This window comes from Epinephelus lanceolatus, chromosome 18 (genome assembly GCF_041903045.1).
Source record: "Epinephelus lanceolatus isolate andai-2023 chromosome 18, ASM4190304v1, whole genome shotgun sequence".
NCBI lineage: Eukaryota > Metazoa > Chordata > Actinopteri > Perciformes > Serranidae > Epinephelus > Epinephelus lanceolatus.
In genome coordinates, this window is record NC_135751.1 from 36,767,253 (window position 1) to 36,780,550 (window position 13,298).

The 13,298-nt window shown below is 38.5% G+C and overlaps 1 protein-coding gene across 1 annotated transcript in view; it reads left to right on the forward strand.

The window, feature by feature from the left end:
• The first annotated feature begins 2,020 nt into the window (after positions 1 to 2,020).
• card11 (caspase recruitment domain family, member 11) overlaps positions 2,021 to 13,298 on the forward strand; it is a 43,021-nt gene continuing 31,743 nt past the window's right edge. Inside the window, exon 1 of the mRNA XM_033643863.2 lies at positions 2,021 to 2,293. The gene's annotated coding sequence lies outside the window, so the exon portion shown is untranslated. The remainder of the gene's footprint in view (positions 2,294 to 13,298) is intronic.

The following is a 13,298-nucleotide window of genomic DNA, read 5'->3' on the forward strand; positions in this document are numbered from 1 at the left end:
GAATAAAGTAACATGAAAAAATAAATCATGACAACAAATAAATATTCAGCAAAATGAGTTTTCAGTGAATAAAATTCAGCGTAAATGGTGGATGTGTTTATAGTTACGTAACTCACAATGACTTGTGTGTTTGCATTTTAACATAATCTTATTTAATCTTTTTATAATGGCATCAGTATGCCAGTGTAGCAGACAGCAGCTGACAATTTTATTTGTTCAGGTGAAGTATAGTTTAATGTAATCAAAATGACCTGTGCATGTTGGAAAATACTGTCAGTCTGTTTGCTATGTGTGCTTAGCTATCAGCCATGACTGAATCATGTGACACACTGACCTGGACACATGTTAACTATAGTCGCATAAAAGTCAACCAAGTGATGTTTCAAACTAAGGTTTGATCATTTCATGCAAAATGTGACGGTAGTATGACAAAAATACAGCTCCTGAAAAAATCCTTTAATACCTCCAAAATATTTTTGTCACAGTAAATGCAGCAGCAGATGTTGAATGTGTCCTCTCTCTTGGGGTTGAAGGTGTAACTGAACATGTGCAGTATGAGTGTCATCACTCCAGCATGTTTCTGATTAGAGGAGTGGGAGCTGTTGCAGCCGTCTCCAGCCTTCCCTAAAACCATATTTGTCTAATCATATCCAGTGAAAATGAATGTATCATAAGAAAAGCATGTTTTTGGTTTGCTTTTTTCCTTTTTTGATGGAGGACCCACTACAGTGTTATGTCACTTTAAGGCTTTACGTTAGTTAGCCTGCTTCAAATGTCTGTTTCAAATTATTTATTTACTTTACTTTTACTTTTTTAATCCCAGATAGATAGATAGCTAGATAGATAGATAGATAGATGAGCTTCTCATACACGAATGATAACTATCCAAGGACACAGTTTACTTCAGGTACACATAAGGAAGCAAAATACTACATGTCTCGATGTCGTAATGGTTCATTTTGTTCCTACAAAACTTATCATAACTGTCAGTTACTTTCAGTGCAGAGAAAAAACTTGTGGAGGCCACTTTTCTGTCTGTGATTGATTACGGTGACATTTTGTATATGCATGCAGCCTCCTCCATTTTACGTAGCCTTGATTCAGTGTACCATGCATCTCTATGTTTTATTACAATCGCAAAGTCACTTACTCATCACTGTGTTCTTTATGATTTGGTGGGTTGGGTGTCATTGCATTTGCAGACAGCAGCACTGGTATATTTTTATCTATAAAGCAATATTGGTCAAAAGCTGCCTTCTCCTACTCTGCACCTTGGACTTGGAACAATCTCCAAAAAGCTCTTAAATTAGAAACACTTATATCCATTGATGAATTTAAGGGCATCATAAAGAATGTGGTGACAGAGACATGTGCTTGTTTCTCTTGTTAGTTGTTGTGTTATTGTGGATTTTTGTGTTATATGTTGTATTTGTTGCATTTTAAATGTGTTTTGATTGGCTGCTGCCTCGGCCAGGTCTCTCCTGTAAAGAGATTTTCAATCTGAATGGGACTTCCGGGTTAAATAAAGTTTAAATGAAAGAAAAATAGCCCCTGTGACTGCCATACTATCATTACTGGGCTCCTGATTAATGTGCAGCCCACGCAGCATTTAACTGTTTGCAACTATGACAGTGAATCAAATAAGATCATGATGTGTTTTGAATGTGAAATTGTAAGTCACTGCAGCCATCAGACAGATGGATTAAAGATTATATAGAAATATACTTAAGTGAAGTGCAATTTAGTATTTCCATACTCCAAGAAATATTTGCCTGTCATGTTGATGTCATGCAGCTCAGTGATGTTAGATGAAAACCTCAGAGACAAGAAATAAACCTACAACTGAGCAATTATAAACTTCTAATGAGTCACTCTGTTATAGCCTATTCAGTCATGCGGCCACCGTACCTGCTGCCAGACAGAGAGAGCACAGAGTGAGACAGGTCAGAGAGAGAAAGAGAGAGAGAGACTGCGGGGTTGCGCTCCTCCTCACCTCTCTGCTGTGAACATATTATTTCCATCTGAGCTCACACCGCCCGCCTCCGCTCTCTGTCGCTCTCTGTGCCTCTCTCTGTCGATCTTTCATCTGAGGCACAGTGTCGGGGCCAAGGCTCCCATGCGCTCTTCACTCAGCCTACTTTCAAAGTCACCTCTCTTTTGGATAAATGGAGACAACCTGAGCCTCTCTTTGGGATTAATGGTGAACAAACCGGTTTAAAGACAAAACAACACAAACCAACTTTGGCCAAGTTTGATTTCTCCCACACTCTTTGGACGACTTAACGCACCACAGGTAGGCAAAATAACTCTTATCATGATCAGTGTGTTTACGCATGTTGGCTTCAGTGTGTTGATGAGTTCAGATATATAGAAATATATTTTTAAAGTGTCCGGACAGGCGTGTAAATGTGCGTCTGTCGGAGTCGGAATGGAAAAACCGAGAAGCAGAGAGGTGATATTACACCCCATAATATCACCGCATCAGCAATGACAGCCCGTCACACTGCGTGTCACTGCAACACACATCTGTCCGACTCACCCAAACTCTCACAAGTTTTTCCTTTCAAAGTGTCTCAATCTCTGAGTTACTGAGTGAGTAAATCCACTCTGTTAATCACTTGTGCACCTGCACTGTGAATGTTGCAGATCCTAATGAACGGCATGTTCCCTTCACTGTCATCTCGGCTCCTAAATTATTAGTTTGGTAACACAATAGCTCAACCTCTGTCAGCAGCAGGTTATTATCTGGCAGCATCAAAATGTTTGGGATTCCAGCAGCAGGTGCAGAAGACAATGGGATCCAGTGAGGGAGGAACAAGACACACAGGCCATGTGCATGCACACTGATGCGACTGTGTTCTGCTTATTCATCACCACTGCACTGATCTGATATTTTTAAATATCAGTTTTGCTGTGTTGTAATATGACATGTTGAAAGCAATAGAAAGTTATGCACGAGAAGAACTTTCCATTCCACCTCACAACCACTTTGCTCCAGATATAGGATACGCTCATTTTTGAGTGACTGATTATTTTCTCGATTAATCGATAAGTTGTTTGGTCGATTAAAGTTCCCCAAAGCCTGAGATGACGTCCTCATATTTCTTGCTTTGTCCACAACCCAAAGATATTCAATTAACTGTCATAAAAGAGCAAAGAAACCAGAAAATATTCACATTTAAGAAGCTGGAATCAGAAGTTTTCACCTCACAACCAGTTTGCATTAGGGCTGCAGCTATAGGGTATTTTCATTTTTGAGTGATCTGTGTGTTATTTTCTCAATTAATCAATAAGTTTGATCTATTAAAGTTCCCCAAAGCCTTTGATGACGTCCTCAAACGTCAGTTAATTGTCACAGAGAAGTAAAGACACCAGAAAATATTCACATTTAAAAGGCTGGAATCAGAGAACTTTTCTAAAAAGATCACTGAAACTGATTAAATGATTATCAAATTATTAATAGATGGCAACTAATCGATTAATCGTTGCAGCTCTAGTGAGCAATTCTTTAAACATTAACCAGAAATCGCTCCATAGAAAGACAAAATGCTCTTCAGCGTCAAAAATTGTCATAACTGTGGCATAAAATACCTATTTTTCACTGTACCGTATGATAATTATAAGATGACTGTGTCCCTTTTTAAAATGATGTAAATTCTACAATTGCATATGTCAGAATTTATTCAATGGGATCTCCGTCTCTCTTCCCCCTCCGTCCACAGACAAAGCCCACATATCAAATTCCCATAAGCTCCAGCTATGTTGCCAGACAATGGAGCCTTTATGATGGTTCGCACACCTGAACCAATCATATCTGCCTATCAGCCAGCCAGCCAATCCTCATCCAGTACACTCACAGTCAGCCTGGACACACACTTGGCCTCTATAGGATCACTGAGCCTTGTCTCGCTGACATGGACGCACAGAGATCAAACCTGAAATGTGCAGGAACATCAACAAGTCCAGTGACTGTGCTGATGTTAGACTGTAATCTTCAGTCTGTGGGTCAGTGTCACGCCTCTTAGTTTGTGTGTGGTTAGCTGAATGTGGAATAAATCTGGGTCACTATGATGCTCATACATGCTGAGGTGACATTTTCACTGGGGACTCTTTTCGAAATCATGTTCAAAAACTTTTTTTTTTTAGCTGCACCAATCATGTTTAAAATGTGACTAACTGTCCAGCCGTCATATTCAGGCTGAGAACGTGACTTGAGCTGCTGATTCTGCTCTGATGAACTCCAAAAAGAAGTACAGAGGAGCAACAGAGGAGATTCAAATCTCTTTTTTTCTGCAGGAAGACCCTTACACCCTTCAATTTACTGCGTCCCCCTACTTCTCAGTCCAGATCCAGTGCTAATATGGAACCCATATCCTCACATATTTGGCATTTCAAAAAACAAAAGAAAAACCAGGGAGGAAACTATTAACGATGTGTCACAGTAACATCACACAGATCATCTCTCACATGGTGTTAAAGTGACAGTGATCATCATACAGTTATCACAAGGAAATCTGAGTAACATCTATAGAGAGAGAGGTGACATATAGATAAGCTGCTGAAACTAATACAATCATAATGGAACAATCCACTGAACCATTTCCTCTGAACCGTCAGCTAAAATGGTTGCTCATTCATTACTAGCAGACAGTAGCACACATTTAAATCTACTTTAACCCAAAAACACTGAGTCAACAAAATGTAAGTTATATGCTTGAAGTTACTGCAGGAGCAAAAGCATTAAAGACAAATAAGATATAGGATCAGAAATTAAAAGCAGATGTAGAGATTGGGGTGTATGTGAAGGATACATGTTAAAGATTACTTTAACTTATGTTAGTTATTGGATACAGATGTTGTAAGGATGCTCGGCTAGTACGTCATAATGTCATCATATCATACAGGTGTTATTTTGGAACCCTGCAAGATGTCTTTGTAGCTAAAAATGTAGGTGTTACGCTGCTAAACTGAATCAACATTAGGAAAAAACTAAATATAAATGCCTTTAAGACTCACAGTTATACACCTGGATCCAAACACCTCATACGCTCTAGAGCAGTCGTTCGTCCACGGGGTCTCAGATTTCTCCTTGGTCATTAGTTCAAGGTCCACACAGTTTAATATATGCAGCATCAAAAAGTATCTGTCCGTAAGTCATTCACTCTACAGCAGGAAACGGCTCTACAAATTAAAAGCTCTGAGCCAGAAATTCACTGTACTTCAATATAAAGTGTGTTTTTCACAAAGGTGACACGTTCGTGAGTTGATTGCGGGCCATTCTGAATGAACTCGCGACCCACCAGTTGGGAACCTCTGAACTAGAGATCTCAAAAAGCTCACAGTGGCGCTGTTTGTCAAGTCATTTGGCTTCTTTAAAGGAACACTTCACCCACAAAATGATCACTTGTATGTCAGTTACTCACCCTGAGTTACGTTGAATTTGTCACATGCCTCTGCTGAACAAAGAATCCAAAATGGAGAAAATTCTTGATGAATGGGAGTAAAAGACGGCCCCCAATCAACAACAGCAAATCAATACAAAAACATCCATTGACAAACCCTCACACAGCTCGTGCAGTGTAATCCAAGTCTCATTAATCCAGTTGTGTGCTCAGTACTTCCCAAACACATGCCTTTTCACCATAGCGACACTACTTAAAACACTTCTGCATACGAGCGGAGTTCAAACGCACACACCTGCCCAGGTGCACCAATCATCTGTGCATGACACTGCTTATGGGGAAGTTTAAATTAGTGAGGCTGTAACAAAGAGACATGTGTTTAGGAAGTACTGAGCATACGATTGGATGAATGAGACCTGGATTATACTGCACGAGCTGTGTGACAGTTTGTCTTGATATAGTTTTGCTGTTGTTAAGCGTGGCCCCATTGTAATCCCAATTCATTACAAAGTTTCTCAGTTTTTGGATTCTTCATTCATGGAAGGCATGCCAGAAACACAGAGTTTTCTTCAGAAATTAAACATAACATGGGGTAAGTAACTGACTTACAATGATCGTTTTGCCAGTGCGGTATTCTTTTAACTCCAGTGCCCTCATTTGATTTGTTTTAACAAATGCAAATTAGTGGTATATGATACCAACTGGCATGGAAAGGGTTAATATTTGATTAAATAATGATTTAAATCCATTAAACACATTTTAATAAAAGAATGAAACAAAAAAATCCCTGGAGGAACTGATCAAAAATTCCTAATTTTACCAGGGGGAGGGTGGTATGACGTATTTTTGTCACGGGAGGAAATGAAAGGACTTTAAATAAAATCTGACATTGCACTTAAAAAAATATAAAAGATAGAAATAAAGAATAAAAGCACCAAAATCAGTGTCGTGGGTCATGATTTACAATTGTCAGACTGAGATAATAACAGCAGAATAATCTCATTACCTGTTAGTATGTTGAAAATATTTCAATATGTTTTTCTTAACAAATGCAAATTAGTGGTTTATAATACAAACTGGCATTTAAAGGGTTAATATTTTATTAAACAATGATTTAAATCATTTTAAAGCATTTTAATAAAAAGAATGAAACAAAATAAACCTAGAGGAAATGGTAAAAAAAAAAGTGACACACATGGTCCTTTGACAATTTGTGGTGATGATAAATAAATAAAATAAATAAATGTAGGAAGTTTCCATTAGCAGGTCACAGAGGTTAAAGGGTTAATCTCTGCAGTCGTTGGTTCTTACTCATGAACTGTTCTAACGCTCAGATCTGATTTGCACCTTAGTATATGCCCAGCTTTAAAACTTTTGTGGGAATCATCAGCATTTGGTCCAAGATATGAAGCGATTACTATTTTCAACACACTTTGCTGCTTTTCAGCTCAGATTTAGTTTTGTTTATTTGATGCAGACGTAACAGCAGCTTTAGGTCTGCACATTTATGCACATGAACCAGATGTGCTGCGTTTTGTGGTTGTAGTGAAACGCTATTTTGCAACACCTGTCCACGGGAGGCTTTTTAGAAATTAAAATACTAAAAGAAAATGCATCCGCAAGCACCACAAATACATCCCAAAATCCATCCACACAAATACAAAACACTGGTGTTTCTACTGTTGTGTTGAGTGTGAGAACAATGTTGTTTCTTTCAGCCATGATTTAGTTAGTTAGTTAGTTCGTTAGTCGCAGTTTATTTCGAAAATGTAAGTAGTATAAAAAACAAAATAATCAAACAGTAGTGGACAGACATAAAAACAGGTTACTAAAGGAGGCATGAAAACTGAAAACAACGTATAATTATTTGATTTACATGTCCAAAAAGGAGTGTGAGGAAGTACAAACTTATTTATTCCCTTAATTTCTTCTCCATATATGAATAATAGTCAGTCATGTAGCTCCACATCAATATAAAGATGTACAATAATTAATTCTCATAGACCTATTTTAATATATTAAATTAAATACCAATTATATTTGTCTCACAGCAAGATATAAAATAATTACTTAGAATATAAAATCTCATCTTTATATCTTTATCCAATCATGACAGATGTGTTTTGTTTGTCAAATTATGCACATATACACAAACTATGTGTTCCTACTCACACATACACACACATACACAAAACTGATGGTAATAAATAATTGAATAAATAAAGAGTGAACACCTGCGGACAGTCAAACACCTTTTTCATTCTTGTACCTTGTGAAAATCATCTCTTTATACCTCGTTTTAAACTGGGTTATGTTAATTACTATTATGTTATTTAATGCCATGTTCCACAGTTTTGCTACTTTAAAAGATTAATTGTTCAAATTATGTTTTGCGTAATGTAAAAAGGTGTCAATCACCTTATGATCTTGATGCCTGATATCTAGAGTAAGACACTGACACTTATGATCACATGAGAGCACATGAAATATCATATGACAACCTGACACCCCTTTGACCCTGATTATACTTTGACAATGTGCTGCAAACATCACGACCTGATCATCATCAGAGCAAGTTTAATTCTTAGTTTCATATATATGCTCCTACTGTTTAATGTAGGACTAAATATGTGATGATTTTAATGTTTAAAAATGTTTATATCTGCAAAAATATTTCACTCTCAGTTTCATTTAAGATGGCAGGCGTATGCTTTAGAGTACTCTGCAAATAGCATGTCTGTTGTGCTTGAATGTGGAATCAGTCCAATTTAAATGTTGTATACTGTATATTACATGCTCACATGATATGCAGTGGTGTAGTGGAGGGTATACGCAGGTATTCAGGGTATACCCACTTTGTTTTCTGGCTGTTTACAGTCAAAATAAGTGCTTGAATATAAAGGAGAGTGAACCCACTCCCTTCTCATCTACCTTGTCATGCACCCACCTCGACTCATGATGATGAGAGTTGAGTTTGTCTGCAGACTATACTGTGTGTCTTTGTTGACAAAATGGTGGTCGATATCACTGAATGTTTTACACAGAGCATGAATTTACACTTGCATACAGCAGGATAATGAATATATCTACAGAGTGCATATGTCCTCAGTAGTAACCCCGTGTGTGTGATTTAGATGAGACATAAAGGCAGAGCAAGGCGAGGTGGTAAACAGTTCAAACAGACAACTGAGCGGGGTGTTAGAAAATAATGGAAACAATCACGCTGCTCAGTGCACCAGAGTCCTGCACGCAGTTGTGTTTGTGTGTCTGCCTCTTTTAAGTCTGCAGCTGCTGAAAAAAAGGGGAAAACAGAAGGTTTATTGCGAGGAGACACACGCACACACACACACACACACACACACACACACACACATATACACTGCTCTAAAAAACCCAATCAACTCCTCTGACCACAATACTATAAAGAAAAGCAGCCGACTGAGAGGACTAAAACAGAATAGAGGAAGAGAGCAACTACTCACATCTGGTTTGAAAAGGAGGAAGTAAGGATGAGCTTTCTCGGTAATGAACTCCAAAATAAGAGAAGAGAGAAGAGGAAACATGTATGTGGTTACTGAAGGGGTCTGCATGTGTGTGTGTCTGCATGCACGCTGTACTTCTGCATGAGAGCATGGGTGTGTGTTGGTGTGAGTGCTTGCGGTTTCATCATCTGCTGTAACTGTGGCAGTATACTCACACACACTGCAGAGAGAAATAATAGCCTCGAGTGTAGAGAGGGTGTGATATTTCTGTCTGCCTCAGACTGCATTTGAAAAGCAGCTTATCAATGATGTCGTTCAGCGACTGTCTGACAGCGTGGATATTTGAACATTTAATAATGTCACATAAAGAAAGTCACTGAGATGAGATGAATTTGACTGAAGATCGGTCCTGTTGAAACTTAGTAAACCAGCACGTGTCTGTATATGTGTAAACTTTAACATGCACGGTGCAGATTACAGTTGTATGCAAAAGTGTGTGTGTTTACATGAGTAATGGCATCGAATAGCATCGATTTGCCTAACTGTAGGCTGCAAGTCACAAAGCAGGATTGTAGGATAACACCCACGTGGCCACACGGCATGCAAATCCCAGAGATGCATGGACAGCGTGTGTGTGTGTGTGCGTGTGTGTGTGTGTGTGCATGTGAAATGATAAAAGAGAGAGGAAATCAAGTGGGAGTGAGACGCAGATAAAAAAGAGTCGAAATATGTTTCTGGAAAAGTAAAAAAAAAGGAGATTAAATGGAAAGATGTCAGTTGGTTAAAGTTTATGTTGTTTATGAGGGAAACGGATGAAGTGGAGAGTGTGTGGGACCCAAAGCTTCACTCTGAGGCTGTGTTGTTATACTTCATGAAGCCTCACATGCTTGTTCTGCAGATAATTATCAATGATCATATCATGAGAAGTGAGTCAGTTAAAAATAAAGCTAATGCTGGCATGGCAACAATGACAATTTGCTTTCTTGCCAAGATAGATAACACTCGTGTCTAGGGTTTACCTCAATGCTGCGAAACTTCAGTTGTTGCCATGGTAAGCGATGTCAAAATCAATATTTGAATGCTCCAAACATCCCAGATTGCCCATAAATTAAGAAACAGCAATCCAGCATAATTCAGTATGCATCAACATTAATTATTAGTTATCCTCAGACAAGGACAAACTTAACGATAGGCCAAGTTTTGTGACTCCGACAGTCTGACCATATTATAAATATACTAGCAAGATGTCTAAAAGCTCAAGCATGTGGAACACTTTAAAAAATTACAAAGATGACTCCCAAAAGGTGGAGTGCTAAAGGAAACTGACATATCACAAATTCAAAATCAGCTTGGCAAATCACCTGAAAACTGAGTAACATCTGAACCTTTGTGCAAAGTAATTTCAAGCAACCTGCATGCTAGCAACGTGGCTAATTGTCATGTTATTTTAGGTGCAATGACAGAAAAGTGATGTTTCAAAATATGTCTTGTCTTTGATCACCCCCACGAAGCTGTGATTAATCGCAAATATTCCTCCACGCTCTTCGATGCCCCAAAACTGGTATTCGGTACAGCAGTTGGGATCAAGTCATTGTTTTACAAGTCTCAAGTCCAAAGTCAAGTCCAACGTCCTAATGATTTTCGAGTCCTGAACTAGTCTTAATGTGCTCTTCAATATAAGAAAAATATTAAATGACCAAAAATCCTAAATGTTTTTTAAAAAATGCAGTTATTAGTTAAATATCCAGTGTTTGGGATTGAGGGGGAAATATTTGCAGAAATATGTAGTGTTTAATAACTGAAAATAAGAATTGTTGTGTTTTTGTTACCTTAGAATGAGCGTTAATGTCTACATAGGGAACGGGTCCTTGTCCATTGAATACGTCATGTTTCTACAGTAGCACAGAACAGACAAACCCAACACTGGCACTAGATAGGACCATTCATGTTTTTGGGTCGACCACCATAGCTGGCAGCCCTTCTGCATAGAAAAACCTCCATTATTTAAAGTGAAACTCCTGTATTCAGCATTTTTACCAGTTTAAATCACTGGGTGAGTGTATTTTCGAGAGGAAGAGACCTCTATGGATAATTTGGTGCAGGTAAAAACCTTCTGAACGTCTGGGTCTTAAGTTATAAGAGAAAAAAGGTGAGGACACATTAGCTGGTGCTGGGCTAGCGGCCTGGCGCCAACAAGCTAAACAGCATTGAAAAGCACTGATTTGAAAGGGAGGAGCGGAGAGGAGTAAGAAACCTCTGTGGACATGGTAAAAACCTCTTAAACAGGGGGGAAGTTTCAGCTGGTTGTAATCTGCAAGATGCCATTAAATCCCCTTAAATATGGGAACTGCCTATTGGTCCGACAGCCCATTGTTCCGACCATATTAAACCCATTGTTCCGAAGTCTGTTGCGAAATCATCATGACGCCCTGTGGTTAAGGTCTGGTTAGGTTTAGGCACAAAAAAACACTTGGTTAGGGTCAGGAAAAGATCATGGTGTGGGTTAAAATAAAAAAGAAAGTGGCAAACACATAAGCTGTGAGCCTGCTTCGCCTGCCGGGAGCCATTCAGCACCGCGGACCGTCGGACTAATGGGCTGTCGGACCAATGACATGGACCCCTTAAATATTACACACTGCTCCTTTAAAATGTTACTCAGCCTTAAGCTAACATTAGCTATGCATTGGCTAACTTTAGCTTAACAGCTAAAGAATGCTAAGCTGAGGCCAGCGTTTGCTTAGCAGTTAACGTTAGCCTCAGCTTAGCATTCTTTGTCCAACTTTAAATGTCGAACAAAGTTGGAAGTTGTTGCGTCATGTCTGTATTTTTCGACCCACACGTTTTATATACTTTAATTTATTGAGTTATAATCTGCAATCCTCACTGCAAGATGCCATTAAATGCCCTAAATGTCCCACGCTGCTCCTTTAAAGGGCCAGTGTGTAAGATTTAGGGGGATTTAATGTTATCTCGTGGGGAGGATTGCAGATTACAACCAGCTAAAACTTCTCCTGGTTGTTCAGGAGGTTTTAACGGGAGCCAAATTATCCAGAGGTCTCTTCCTCTCCAAAACAAACAGACCCCGAGTTTTTCCAAAGCTCTCATGGCAGAGAGGCTGCGAACTATGGTGGCTGACGCAAAAATGTGAGAACAGGAATGGCCCTTTCTAGAGCCAGTGTTCGTTTTGTCCATTCTGGGCTTCTGTAGAAAGATGGCAATGCAACATGGCAGACTCAATGGACGTGGACCCTCTCCCTATGTAGATATAAATGTCTCATTTGAAGGGAACGAAAACACAAAAATTCTTATTTTCAGGTGATTATACATTAAAGAAAACATACTTTTTATATTATATTCCATTTCTGCCAAACTATCCGCTTAAATCCTACACACTGCACCTTTAAAACGGTACTTAGCTGTTGAGCTAATGTTGGCTAAGCATAAGCTAGCCTCAGCTTAGCATTCTTTGTACAACCTTAAATGTCGAACAGAGTTGGAAGTTGTTGCGTTTCATCTGTATTTTTCAAAACCACATGTTTTATATCTCAATTTATTGAGTTATAATCTGCAATCCTCACTGCTAGATGCCATGCAATGCCCTAAATGTTACACACTGCTCCTTTGAAACGTTACTTAATGTTAGCTGTAAGCACCAGCTAACGTTAGATTAACAGGTAAGCATTCTTTGTGCAACTTTAAATGTCTAACAAAGTTGGAAATTGTTGCGTTTTGTCTGTATTTTCCAACCCACACGTTTATATACCTCAATTTGTTGAGTTAATTTCTGCAATCCTCACTGCTAGATGCCATTAAATGCCCTAAATGTTACACACTGCTCCTTTAAAACGTTACTTAGCTGTTAAGGTAACGTTAGCCAAGCACTAGCTAACAGCTTGGCATTCTTTGTGCAACTTTAAATGTCGAACAGAGTTGGAAGTTGTTGCGTTTTTGTCTGTATTTTTTGACCCACACGTTTTATATACCTAAATTAGTTTTTTTGTTGAACATTGTGTAGTTATTGTATGTAAACAAAATTATCTTTGGAGTCAGTTTTTCCAACTGGCGCTCAGTAATGTAACATTAGCTCATCATTGTTCTGTCCTGCAGCTTTATTGGATGCTGTTGGATTTGTTCAAAATAAGTCAATCTGGGGGATTTAGCATCAACTTGCTGGGGTTAAATAGCGTTAATATTGGTTGATTTTAGGAAATGAAGGGAAATGATTTGACTTGTTGCACACTTTTTAAATAATAGGCTATAGTTTTTAATTTTGGGACTTGGGGGAAGGTATCAAGTATTTTCGAGTCAAAAGCTAAAGTCCAAGTGAAGTCACAACTCATTGGTGTCAAAGTCCAAGTCGAGTAACAAATATTTTGATTTTGTTGGTCTAAAATCATCAAATTGGTGACTTGAG